The sequence below is a fragment of the Lepidochelys kempii genome, chromosome 5, assembly GCF_965140285.1.
Source record: "Lepidochelys kempii isolate rLepKem1 chromosome 5, rLepKem1.hap1, whole genome shotgun sequence".
Classification (NCBI taxonomy): Eukaryota; Metazoa; Chordata; order Testudines; family Cheloniidae; genus Lepidochelys; species Lepidochelys kempii.
In genome coordinates this window covers 75423263-75436720 of record NC_136384.1, presented here as the reverse complement: position 1 = coordinate 75436720, position 13458 = coordinate 75423263, and the positions used below count along the sequence as shown (strand labels likewise).

The 13458-nt window shown below is 40.8% G+C and overlaps 1 long non-coding RNA gene across 1 annotated transcript; it reads left to right on the top strand.

The window, feature by feature from the left end:
- The first annotated feature begins 6795 nt into the window (after positions 1–6795).
- LOC140912070 (uncharacterized) lies at positions 6796–13028 on the top strand. The gene is made up of 3 exons (XR_012159216.1): positions 6796–6970; positions 8582–8684; positions 12642–13028. It is a non-coding gene; the product is annotated as an uncharacterized LOC140912070 (long non-coding RNA).
- Positions 13029–13458: the final 430 nt, after the last annotated feature.

The following is a 13458-nucleotide window of genomic DNA, read 5'->3' as shown; positions in this document are numbered from 1 at the left end:
GCAAAGAAAAACAATTTTCTCACTGATTAGGCTGAAAGATTAGGACTCATTTGCAGAAGTTGGCTGCATTTCAGTGGTGGTGGTTAAAATTACCCCTTTTTTTGTATAGCGATAAAGATGTAGTAAAGGACCAAAATATGCCCTTCTGTGTAAAGAAGCTGAACCAGGGAAAGTTAACTTAAATGCTTCTTGCATTAGGCTCGCAGGGCTTGATTCTCTTATAGGCTGGAGCAGAGCTTCAGTGGAGGCGTGTGGGGTTGTGTGTCAGCAAGCTGGTTTTGGCTCAAGGAATCTCAGTGCTGGCCTCACCCTTCATGCAATTAGAGGTGCTTTCTGACGGTTCTAACTTGTGCATTGACACAGGGTGCTTAACAGATCTTACACCAGTGGAGGATTCCTATGGCAGGTCTGAGATGACCTGCCACAGACATGCCCCCTCCGCCAGGAGTGTGAGTGGAACATAGTCACAGGGCTCATCTACAGCAGAGGTACACCAGCCAGAACTTTCCCTATGCCATAGGAATTCTCTGAGCATTTGCAGCTGGACTATGGCCCCTTTGTGTCATTCAGAATTTCTGGCTAATTGTCCCCTCATAGGGGAGGGTGGCTTCTCACTTGCACCAGCCCATTGCCCCAGCCTCATGGATATAAGGAAAACCACAGGAAACACAGAACTCATTGGGTCCAATCGCAGCAGTGCCATCTCAGTGGCCATGCTGCCATTGTTTTAGTGGGTCTCTCAGAGCATAGAGTGGAAGGTAGTGTTGCTCCAAGAATCATTAATTTCTATAACATTTAGTGGTAGAAAATTCACAGGGTAAGTGGAGGAACATGCCACATGGTCTCTCTATCTGATCCGCTGCCAGCCTGACATATATCCCTTAAACTGTGGGGGCTCAACATATTTTGTTTGTTCCCAGGTTTGCGGAGGGGCAGGAAGAAAAATCCTATATGGAACTGCCCCATCCCTCCAGTGTACACTGGCCACCTCCACTGGCACTTGTATGTGTGTGCTCCCTTCTGCCCCTCACTACGCTGCACAAAGATTTCTTTTGGGCCACAGTCTATATAGATGAGAGAAGATGCTTTAATATTGTTTTCAAGTTCAGTAGTGAATACTGTTGGTTTGGGGAACAAACAGTGATAGCAGTCAGTGTACCGTCCCAGCCTCTTCCTGCAGAAGAATGTATAAAGGGATCAGCATAAAGCATCCTGGATACATTTAAATAAATGTCCTGATTTATGCAAGATTATCACTAACAGCTTTCCAGTGCTTAAGTCATACAGCTAAAAGTTCTAGATTCTCCATTTACCAGCTCTCTGTTGGACAGCTTCTCTTGTACACACCTACTATTGTTATGCAGGGCAAAATGTTCCAGTCACTTTTTTTTTAATTTGGCTTTTGAGAAACAAGACAGACAATGAGATGGTCTCCTGATGATATCTGAAAATCACATAATTTATTCTCTATAGGCAAAGGACTTCCTGAGCCCCATTCTGATCTCGGTGACACTGTATTTACATCACGGCACCTTCATTGATTTCAGTGGAGTTACTCCTGACTTAAACCAGTGTAAGTAAGTGTGCTCAGAATCTGGGTTCATAGATTTTTTTTCTTATAGTGGTCTCTTGGCTCTGTCAGTTCCTTTTTTAAGCCTGTTCTGTTGAATAGTGAAGAAGGCAACCCAACGCTCCATAGAAAGTACTTTTTGCTCCATAATTCTACTTTCGGAGAAAGTTTGATTGAAGAATAAGGACCTCATCCTGTCTGAATAACCTATAAAGTTCTCATTGACTTCAGTGGGAGCAGAATCACATTCACAGTCAGTAGGCTAAAAATAAATTATTTTATAAAATGCCACCCCCAGGCCCTGCTGGAATTCCCCTATGCTGAAAGAATCTCCAGCTGCTGCCTTAAAGCAGCTTTAAGTCCTCTTTGTGTTGCTGGAGTACCAGAAGGACAAGAGTTTGAGCCTATTGACTGCAGACATTGGCCCAGAGAGATGCTGAAAGCTTGTCAAGAAGGAAAAATGAAAAATGAATTATGATATACCTTCCAGTTGCTGCCTTTGAATTTAAACTAATGAAGCCAATTACTGTCAAATGGTTGGGGTTTTTCATTTTTGTTAAAGGACTTAAAATAATAGCAATGTAAAAATAGCCCAAGGAGGAAGGGAAAAGAGACCATTTAAATATTCTTATAATTTATGGAGATATAATAGGCCTATTATTATTATTATTATCACATTTAATTAACCAATTTTTAAACAGTAAATCGCTGACCTTTATCTCACAAAGACAGAGGCATAAACAGAAAACTTCAGTTTCACTTACCCTATTGGCTTTTCAGGTTGCTTTGGGGTCTAAATAAAATTTTAAAAGTATAACAAAGAACCTCCCCTTACAAAACAGCAACAACAACAAAAAAACCCCACCAGAAACAAACCCAAAACCAGCCCCTGAACAAAGCAAGTTTAATTTTCCTATGAGTGTGCATTTGATAATATCACTAGCTTATAAATGTCAGATTTGTGGCTGGTCCTTTTGTGGCCCTGCCAAATCATTCGGTTACCTGGGCGTTGCCGCTGGCTTCTGTTCACATGAACAGTCTGGGAAAAACTAAAGCATCAGAAAGTTCAATATTGCGACAAAAAGTGACAAACATCAATGGTATAGATTTGGCTTGAAAAACAGAAATGAAGGACCAACTGTCAAGAGCAAAAGAATGATTGCTGTGCGCATTCTGCATGCCCGTTCCATTATAAATTGGCTGACTTCGAAACGAATAATGATTTTTTTTTGAATTCCACACAATTAACAGTTTCTCAGCTTTCAGAATAAACCTCTTTCTTCTTTTTTTATTAAGAATTTTATGGCAGAGAATATCGGTCCATTAAAAAAGAGGTAGCCAGCCTTGCTCTGCAGGTTGGCATTTTCATCTTGAAACAATTGCGATTTAATGAGCAAGAAAAGAGCACTTTGAGAGTCAGTGTTTATTTTTATGCAGTATGACTATCCTAGTGGTTGCAAGACAATGTTTTTAATGTACAATTTAAAATGTTTTATATCAAATTGAACTCTAAATGGACACATTTCATTAAATCTGCAAGACTTTCCTTCTAATCCCATTAAATTCCATTATAAAAATTACCAGCCTATAGCTTAAAGTATTAAAGTTGTATTTCTAATAGTTGTGCAGTTTTTTTTTAATTCCAAGTCCAATTTAAAACAAAACATAGCTTGTCTTCCTGCTTTTAAGTCCCACATCTGTGTTAGAGAATTAGAATATTAGGATTGGGCCCAAGATTGCAAGCTTCCTGTCTACAGAAGGTTCTGTTACCAGCAGTCCTCATTATTTCATCCAGCAGAAAGAGGTACAAAGCCAAAATCACGTATAAGTGGAAAGTACCAGGAAGAGGGACTGATTTTTAAGGGCACTGTACAGAATGGGCTAAATCCAGCTCACCTGCTTTATCTGAGTAATCCCACTAGTCATTTGGCCAAATCCTGATATCCCTACTCAGCCAAAAATCCATCTGAAGTCTATTAGAGTTTTGCTTAAGTAAGGGCATTGTATACATTAAGGACCCAATGGGGCCAGTCTCATGAGAAAGATGGAAGTTCAACACATTACCCAGCAGCACCCATTCTGATACACTGATACATATTTTGGTCAATTTAAAAAAATTACATCATGTCTATTTATTCTTTTATTTACAAAGACCAGAAATCAAGTTGTTTTTCAACAACAAAATAGTCCATACTATATTTGAAAATGAATTTTAAAATTCTTGTGAGTTGACTTATCCAAGTGGATAGTCACCATCTGGACTTCTCAATAAAAAATATGTATTGAGCAACAAGACAGAATTCTAAATACAAAGCTACAGGTGTGCAATCTCAAAAGTTTGTTAGACCACAATCATCTTTTGGTCTAAAAGCATTAAATTAAAATAATGTCATTTGTTCCTGGAGGTATGCTCAGTACTTATGCACTTTGCCAATCTTACTTGAGGTATGAAAGCTCCTTCTATCCAAACAAATGGGATGTCACAGCCCTATGCAAACCCATAGGTGTTGTAAGTGACTGGGTATGTTATTGCTTTATTGTTTATACACTGAAGTGAGATAATGTGGTTTCATTCAAGAGACACTATCCAAATGTTAAACTCTCACAGTTGGCCTTTCTGAAAATGAAGTGTAAAATGTTCTCTAGATGTCCAAAATAACTATTAGAAAAATCCCCCAGTTCAGTGCTGAGATACTTTTGGCAATTTTTTTTTAAAACTATATTGTGACTGAGATGCAAAGAATGTATTCCCTGTGGCCTCAGAGGGTACATCTACACTTTAATAAAACACCTACGGCTGGCCCATGCCAGCTGACTTCAGTTTGTGGGGCTCGGGCTAAGGGGTTATAAAATTGCAGTGTAGACATTCCAGTTCCAGAGGCTGGGCTCTAGCCCAAGCCTGAATGTCTACACTTCCATTTAAAACCCTGCAGCCTGAGCCCTGTTAGCCCAAGCCAGCTGACATGGGCAGCTGCAGGTGTTTTTTTGCAGTGTAGACATACCCATACATTTTAAGGCCAGTGGGGAATATAGGATCTTCTAGTCTGACCTTCTGTATATCTGTGTGTCTGTCTATGCAGGCAAGACCAAGACATGTTGTTACATAGAGCACTACTCTGCTATAATTAGAGCTGGGTGAATTTGTTTAGGCAAATAATAAGTAGTAAATGTTTCAACATTTCATCTTGAAATAGAGTTTCATTTAGAAATGTTGCTAATTTTGAAAAAGAGTGAAAAACACCCAAAATCAACCTGAAACAAAATGAAAAACCAGACAAAAAATTGTTTTGGTTTAAACTGAATCAAACAAATTATTTTTTGAATTTTTCATTTTGGTGAGAAACTGAAAATTTTTTGTTTAAGTTCGAACCAATCCAATCCCCCCCCCTTGAATTTTTTGGTTTGACCCCCCCAAAAAAACAAAAAAAAATCAAGTATTTGCTCAATTGTAGTTCTAATACAATACTCCAATACAGTAATATTGCATGCTTCCTGGACTATTTATAAGGTATTGGAACTGACCCAACTGACTCCAGGGTGTTCCTGTGAGAGCTGAAGTGCATCAGTTCATCTGGTGGCATGCTATATGCACCACAAGCTTGGAGACAAGTGCTGTAGGAGCTCCAGCCACTACGCTCCACAGACTCTTGGTGGGTTCCCATGAACGGTCACACAGTCCTAGTACATAAAATACAATTCTTTACTTGGGCTGGTAGGAAAGAGAAGGTGCAAATGTCCTAGCTACAAGTCTTAGAGGTTAGAGAAGATCAAAGTAGTAGATCTAATTCAGCCACTAGAGGGCAATCCAATAGATGGGTACAAGAGTAACTGTGTCCTATAGAGTATTTCTTAGTCTAATTCCTGGGATACCACTCCATCTCATCACGTGAGGGTAATTTAAGTACTGATCTCTAGATACCCCCAGCCAGAATTCAGTCCTGTGGTCTATTCTGCCATCCACCAGTATGTGGCCTTCTTGCTTACAGATTGTTCCTGTATTCTGGTATTGGTGTTTTCTTAATTTATGATACAGGTTACTGTGAATGAATATGGCTAGTCTTTATGTACAGAAAACATAACAACATGTTATCTAATCAGCGAACAGAAAAAATACCACCTGTCAATAATTAACCAACACAGCATGAATTGCAAATATCCCAAATGAAATGTTTGTGAATGATCTGCAGGCAAACAAACAAAAAACAACCCACCCTTCACCACAAAAAAAAAAATCATGGAAGAATTTATGAATATTTTGAAGTAAAACCATAATGTGCAAATTTTATGGTCTGTTTGCAGACAATCTGCATAGAGGGTATAGGATGACATTCTTAACAAAATTATTTGTTGTGAATTACTTGCCCAGCTCTGTCCAAGACTGGTGAGGGCATGAAGAATTACTTATCAGCACAATGCTTTTCAGATGTGTTGGGATTCCATGTGCACCTTAAAATGTATTAATGCCTTGAATGGTTTTACTCCTCAACACTGTCCAGGACAGTACACTTTTTCTTTTAGATCCTCTCTGGCAAGCTGGGACCCCCACACCCACAACATATGACTATAACTGGATTCGAAAAAGAACTAGATAAATTCATGGAGGATAGGTCTATCAATGGCTATTAGCCAGGATGGGCAGGGATGGTGTCCCTAGCCTCTGTTTGCCAGAAGCTGGGAATGAGTGAAAGGGAATAGATCACTTGATGATTACCAGTTCATTCCCTCTGGGGCACTTGGCATTGGCCACTGTCAGAAGACAGGATACTGGGCTAGATGGACCTTTGGTCTGACCCAGTATGGCCGTTCTTATGAAAAAAAAATCTAACTTGGCGATGAACAGAAAGCTATACACTGTTTAATTCAATTCTGAATGTTAATGCTTTGTATAATGTGTAATGTTTAAAATTTTGGCATGGGGCTTTTTTTAAAACCAGAGGCAGGACCTGGGCAATAAACAATAAATCATGGGAGCCCCAGCCCTGTGGCATGGGGCTGACTGTCTGAGCCCCATTGCAGCGTGGGGGACTGACTGCCTGAGCCAGAGCCCTACTGTTGAGTGCGGCTGAGGCTGAAGCCAGAAGTCACTAAGGTCTGTTAAAGTCACAGAATCTGTGATTTCCATGACAAAATTGTATCCTTAATAATATGGTTATACTGCTACCACCATTCTTGGCTTTTTTTCTTTCTTTCTGTGTTCTTCACAGAACCCTCCTCCTTGGCAATGAGATGGTTGTGCTTCAACGTGTCTTCCCTGTACTAAACCAGGATGAATTTCAAATGTAGTGAAGAGGACCAAAGCAAACCTCATCACTCCACTTTGGACCTACATAAGCCTGAGTTCAATCAAGCACATAACCATGTACTTTACTTTCAGCATAGGAGTAGCTCCATTGACTTCAGGTGTTACACATGTGCTTTGCTGGATTGGGGCTATATAATCTGTGGGAGGGGATCGCATAGACTCAGAGACTTTAAGGACAAAAGACTCCATCATGATAATCTCGTTTTACCTTCTGCAAATTGCAGGCCACAGAACCTCACCCGCCTACTCTTGTAATACACCCATAACCTCTGGCTGAGTTACTGAAGTCCTCAAATCATGATTTAAAGACTTCAAGTTACAGAGAATCCACCATGTATGCTAGTTTAATCTTGCAAGTGACCCGTGTCCCATGCTGCAAAGGAAGGCCCAAAAAATCCCAGGCTCTCTGTCAATCTGACCTGGGGGAAAATTCCTTCCTGATACCAGTGATCAGTTAGACCCTGAGCATGTGGGCAAGACCTACCAGCCAGACACCTGGGAAAGAATTATCTATAGTAAATCAGAGCCCCCCCCCCAGCTCCCCCCTGACTCCTATCACTGGTAGTTGAGGATATTTGCTACTAGCAGTCACATACTCTATGCACCTCATGGAATGTTGCAGATGACTCTGATGGAGGTAGGCAAAGCAAGGATATGGATCCATATGTATGTGGATACAGTGGTCTTGGTGCTCCACTAACTGTTGTAGTGGGGATAGAATAGCAGTAATGAGTATGGGGTGGGGGTGGAGACCACTGTTCCCCCTAAGCTGTGCTCATGGGCGCTTGCACACAGATCCTAAACCCTGCGTGCACAAAAATTTGCACAGAAGCACAATAATTTGCACAGAAGAAATTTTTTGCATACACGGCCTGTCAAAAATTAGAGGGAACATTGTGGAGACCCCACAGTCTGGTCCTAAACCAAAGGAGGATTTCACCTTCCCAGACCCTCCATACTCCATCCACAAAGAGCTCAAGTTATTTCAGTTTTATGCCAGAGAAGGGAATTTCACCTTTAATAAATAAACATATGTTATTTCAACAAATACATTGTATGTCCATTGGATTCAAGGATTATTTATAAATGTGCTTATTTGTTGTAGGAGTGAGATTACAACACAGCAATACACTATTAATAATCGTTATTATAAAACCTTTATGTAGTGCTGTAAAGTTATATGGTTCTCTCTCCAGGTCCAAAGAACTTGCATATGTGCTTATAATTGCCTTTCTTGACAAAACCCTCAGGGCAGGTGCTGTTCAAAGAAAGTTTGTTTTTTAAAGAGTTTAAGGAAGGCTGATTGAAATGCTTATGGAAAGACGAATGTGCTGATATTACTAAGTTTAAAATGAACAAAGGGAGGCAAATTTGATGGTATTGGGCAGAGAAGGCCAATTCCCCAGGGGTATAATTAATAAAGGCCTTGATAATTTCCTGTTTCCAATCTGAATTTAGGGATATTTAGTAAATGAATACTAGAGGGCCACAAAATATGAGGTGGAACATAAGGAGAATAAAGATCAGTTAAATAAGTGTGGCTATAACCATGAAGGACCTTGTAGGTTAAGGCAATCTTTTTTACATCATTTGGGATTTTATGGGAAATCAGTGTAATGGTTCACAAGAAATGGGTGAAATATGATAATACTTTGTGTTGGTAACTAACCTTGTCTCGGCATTTTGAACCATTTAATATTTTTTTTCAGGACAAGTTCAGGTACACCATCTGGTATGGGTGATAATCAGTACATGAGGTGACAAAAGCATGAACAAGTAAAGTCAGCAGGAGAAGGCAAGGATTCCAGTCAGGTAATATTTCTCAGATGACAAAAAATGATATTTTTCCTCTCTGATTCCAGTGCAGCTCAGACAACAGTTGGGAATTCAAGGTGACACTGAGTCTTTCTTAGTAAATGCTGAGGCTGTAACTGGAAATTAGGCTAGGAGTGTGTCATCAAGCTTTTGAGTAGAGGCTACACAGACTCAGCTTTAAAATCTGTATCCCATTTTTAAAAAAACATTGTTTTTTTGAGCAAGAGAAGCATTGAGCACTGGCAGAGTCTGGGGGCATGACTTCATAGGATCTTTCCTAGAGCTTTTCAATTAATTGTGCTGTATCACCCCTCTCCAGAAGTTTCGTAGCTCTTTGCATAAATACTTTACATGAAAAAGTATTACTCTAGTGTTGCTACATTTCAGAAAGAAGTGGCAGGGAAACAGTGGCAACATAGTCTATGCTTGCATGGTAAGATGTGTGCTAGGCAACTTATAAATGCTTAATATACTACTGATGATAGATAATCTCATTTACAGTATATTGCAAAACCAAAGCAAACCAGACACCAAAAGCAGTAATGCAGATGTGTGTGTGTTTGTTTTTATTAACAGATTTCTGCCTGCAAATCATGTTTCTTTCCAAGATATAAAATTAATATCCAGATTATGATCAATATTCTTGGTGTTAGAATAAAACTTGATGTTAGAATAAAACTTAGGGATTCAGTATGCATCTGTAAGTAACTAAAATAAATTGATGCTGGTACTTTTTGCTTTATCTGCATGTCCTGAAATGAGTCAAATTCTGATTACAACTCATTAATCTCACTTCTTCTTTCTTTCTGGATCTCCAGAAGCCCATCATTTCTATTCAGCTGCAGTTTTGCATTAGTAAACACTGGATGAGCCAGTAGAAAATGAGGTTCTGCTCTGAAAAGTGGCTCTGTAAAAACAGTATTGAGTGCATTCTACATTTATTGCCTCTAAAGTGATTTCCATACTAATGTGCTCTGTTTTCAAATGAAATATGTTTTTTCTGACGGCCTGTCCTGCAAACTCAACCAGGGATTTGAGATATGTGACAGATTGGAATTTAGTAAATCAATGTGTTTGATACTATAAAAGGAAGAACAAATCCACCTATTCTTTCATAGTTTGCTCCATGTGGCTAATGGAAGTAAAAACGAAATATAAACTTATTTATGTCAATGGGATAAGTAGATACGACTCTGAATATTAACAGGGAACAGGCCTGTGGAGTACAAAGGAGATATTTTTACATTGTAATTTTTAAGTGTAATACCTATGGTAGTTATGTTTAGACTTAACATTTCATTTTAAATTGATACTGAATGGCAAATTAGGTGGCGGTTTGTATGAAAAGGAAGCTACATGCTGTATTTTTAAAAAAATCTGAATTCTCCCATTTCCTTTAGTAACTGATCAGATCTAGGTGTGTCAATGAAGTGGAAGACCTGAAATACAAAGAGAAAGCATGTTCTTGTAATATGTCAGGCCAATTGGAACCTGGAAATATCTGGTCTTGTGATGTTTCTAGCCCTATTTTGAAGACTTAAGAAGTTGGAAGTTTTCAGATGTGGTTTGAAAAGAAACTTTGCATGCTTAAAGAAAAGGAGTACTTGTGGCACCTTAGAGACTAACCAATTTATTTGAGCATGAGCTTTCGTGAGCTACAGCTCACTTCATCAGATGCATACTGTGGAAACTGCAGAAGACATTATATACACAAAGACCATGAAACAATACCTCTTCCCACCCCACTCTTCTGCTGGTAATAGCTTATCTAAAGTGATCATCAAGTTGGGCCATTTCCAGCACAAATTCAGGTTTTCTCACCCTCCGTGCCCCGCCCCCCCCACAAACTCACTCTCCTGCTGGTAATAGCCCATCCAAAGTGACCACTCTCTTTAAAATGTGTATGATAATCAAGGTGGGCCATTTCCAGCACAAATCCAGGTTTTCTCACCCCCCCCCCCAACACACAAACTCACTCTCATGCTGGCAATAGCTCATCCAAACTGACCACTCTCCTTACAATGTGCATGATAATCAAGGTGGGCCATTTCCAGCATAAATCCAAGTTTAACCAGAACGTTGGGGGGGGGGGGGGTAGAAAAAAACAAGGGGAAATAGGCTATTACCAGCAGGAGAGTGAGTTTGTGTGTGTGGTTTTTGGAGGGGGGTGAGGGGGTGAGAAAACCTGGATTTGTGCTGGAAATGGCCCACCTTGATTATCATACACATTTTAAAGAGAGTGGTCACTTTGGATGGGCTATTACCAGCAGGAGAGTGAGTTTGTGTGTGTGTGTGGGGGGGGGTGGGGGCGGAGGGTGAGAAAACCTGAATTTGTGCTGGAAATGGCCCAACTTGATGATCACTTTAGATAAGCTATTACCAGCAGGAGAGTGGGATGGGAGGAGGTATTGTTTCATGGTCTCTGTGTATATAATGTCTTCTGCAGTTTCCACAGTATGCATCCGATGAAGTGAGCTATAGCTCACGAAAGCTCATGCTCAAATAAATTGGTTAGTCTCTAAGGTGCCACAAGTACTCCTTTTCTTTTTGCGAATACAGACTAACACGGCTGTTACTCTGAAACCTGTAATTTTGCATGCTTAGCCACTTAAAATCTTTTTGATATTGACTCAGAACGGAGCCTGAGTCTGCAGTCATCATTATTGCTTATTTATTTCTTACACAGCACTGTCAGTATAAGACATGTAAGACGATAGAAACAGTTGGCCTGTTCGTGGCTGTCCTGCAGTCACTTTGCACCAGCCAGTATAGATGGTTGCCAGACAACTTCATCCCGCAATCCCCTCAGGGAATAGCCCCATCACAGAAAGCCTTCCCCACCATGGGCATCTCAGGAACAGTGAGATACATTCTGGAATCAAAGAGGATGTGGTCATGGCTCTCATATGCTTACAACTCCTCCTCTGCCACAAAACCCATAAGAGCTATGGGCAGTCAGGCACATGTTAAGATAGCCCAGCATTCCAAGGATTAGCAGGGAACAAGCTGCTCCACCCTGTTCCCCAACCCCTTTATTGGAACTCTACACTGATGCAGGGAAACATTCCATCCTATGTCCCTGTTCTAAAGATCTGGCAAGCTAAATAATATTTCAATGGGAGTTCTATCAGAGGAAGGCCTGCAAACTCTGACCCACTGTATAGTACACTCCGTACTATGGAACATGTAACACACATACTGGCATGCTATAATGTATGAGGGACTTCTGAGTAAACAATAAAATACTGGTAAGTCTATCTCTAATAATAATGTGTTCTCCCAACCTGCCAGTCCCTGTAAAAATGTAGCCAGGAATGGTGAAACTTGCTTTGACTATGTGCTACCCCTTAAATGATTCATCTTATGTGCACCAGCAGTTTACTTATCAAATTAATTAGTTTCCTAAGTAAAGTATAAAATGCACCTAATCATAAAAAACATGGGCACATGAATAAAATCCAGAAGGAAACACACCCCCTGCATCTTTAAACAGAAGAGACCTTCTCCCCCAAATAAATTTCTCATCCAAACAGTACTCCCACCACTCAAGCAAAAGCCTGCAAGAAGAAAGTGGACATGCCATCATGTCCCAGTTGCTGTTGCCATTTAACTGTCTTTCTGTCATTTGCTGCTATTTATATTTCATGGATAACAGGACCAGACAGAAGTGCATGGACACTGATTATATAGACTGCATAAGCACTTAAAATAGGGGGAAAGCTCAGTTTTTGTCATTACTGGTATCTTAATTCTGGCTTGTAAATCTTCATTGTAAATCTGTATTGGAGAGTCAGGGTGCACAGGCTTCTCATCCCCATGCAGCGGAGCTCAGTACTGTTCCCTGGATGGTCAGGATGGTATGGAAGCTGGCACGGAAGAGCTCCACAGCTGCTCTGTAGTCAGATCCTATTTATCATGCCTCTGCATCCTGATCCCTTAATCTCTGTTGTGCAGAGGGACTACTGTAATCTCACTGGAGAAATCTTTGGGGATGGAAGAAAACAGCTGGAGGGTTTGGACATTTGGAAGAGCTGCACAATGCAGTGCTGTGCCCTGATGTCATGGAGCCGTTCGTGAGAGAGCAGAGCAGAGCGGAGCCGTTTGTGAGACAGCAGAGCGGAGCCCTGTGGGGCAGTCAGCTTCAGGTTGCGTAAGGTGCCCCTTACTTCTTCCCCCCCACACAGGAACATTTTTAGCCAGACTGGGGAGTAACACTCTACAGATGAACTTTTGAACTCTGGGGCTGGACTTTTTGGAGTTTGGGTGATTTGTGGATTGCTGGACTCAAGAGACGTTTGGGTTCTGGGACTCAAGAACCCGAGGGAAAGGATGTGGCCCAATTTGCTGTGGTGGATCTTTGCTCATGGTTTGGTTAATGAACACTAGTTGTGGTGTTTCCCCAATTTAATGCTGATGTCGTTTACCTCATGTTATTAAAGATTCTCTGCTACACCGAGACTCTGTGCTTGCAAGTGGGAAGTATTGCCTCTTTGAGGCGCCCCGGGGGTGTGTAAGATTTTCCCAGGTCACCGGGTGGGGGCTCGAGCCAGTTTTGCATTTGCTTTGATGAGAGGGAGCCCCTGTGTACTGAACCCGGCCCTTGCTGCTATCAACTTGGCCTGGCAGAAGGGTTACAGTTACGAAGGGTGTAGGGAGAAGAGCAGCTAAGGACCTGTGGGGTGACGCCTACCCAGATATGCAAGTGTGAATTCGGTCATGTGGGAATACACATATGTTATTAGTATCCATGTGTGCAAAGAGTATTTCTGCT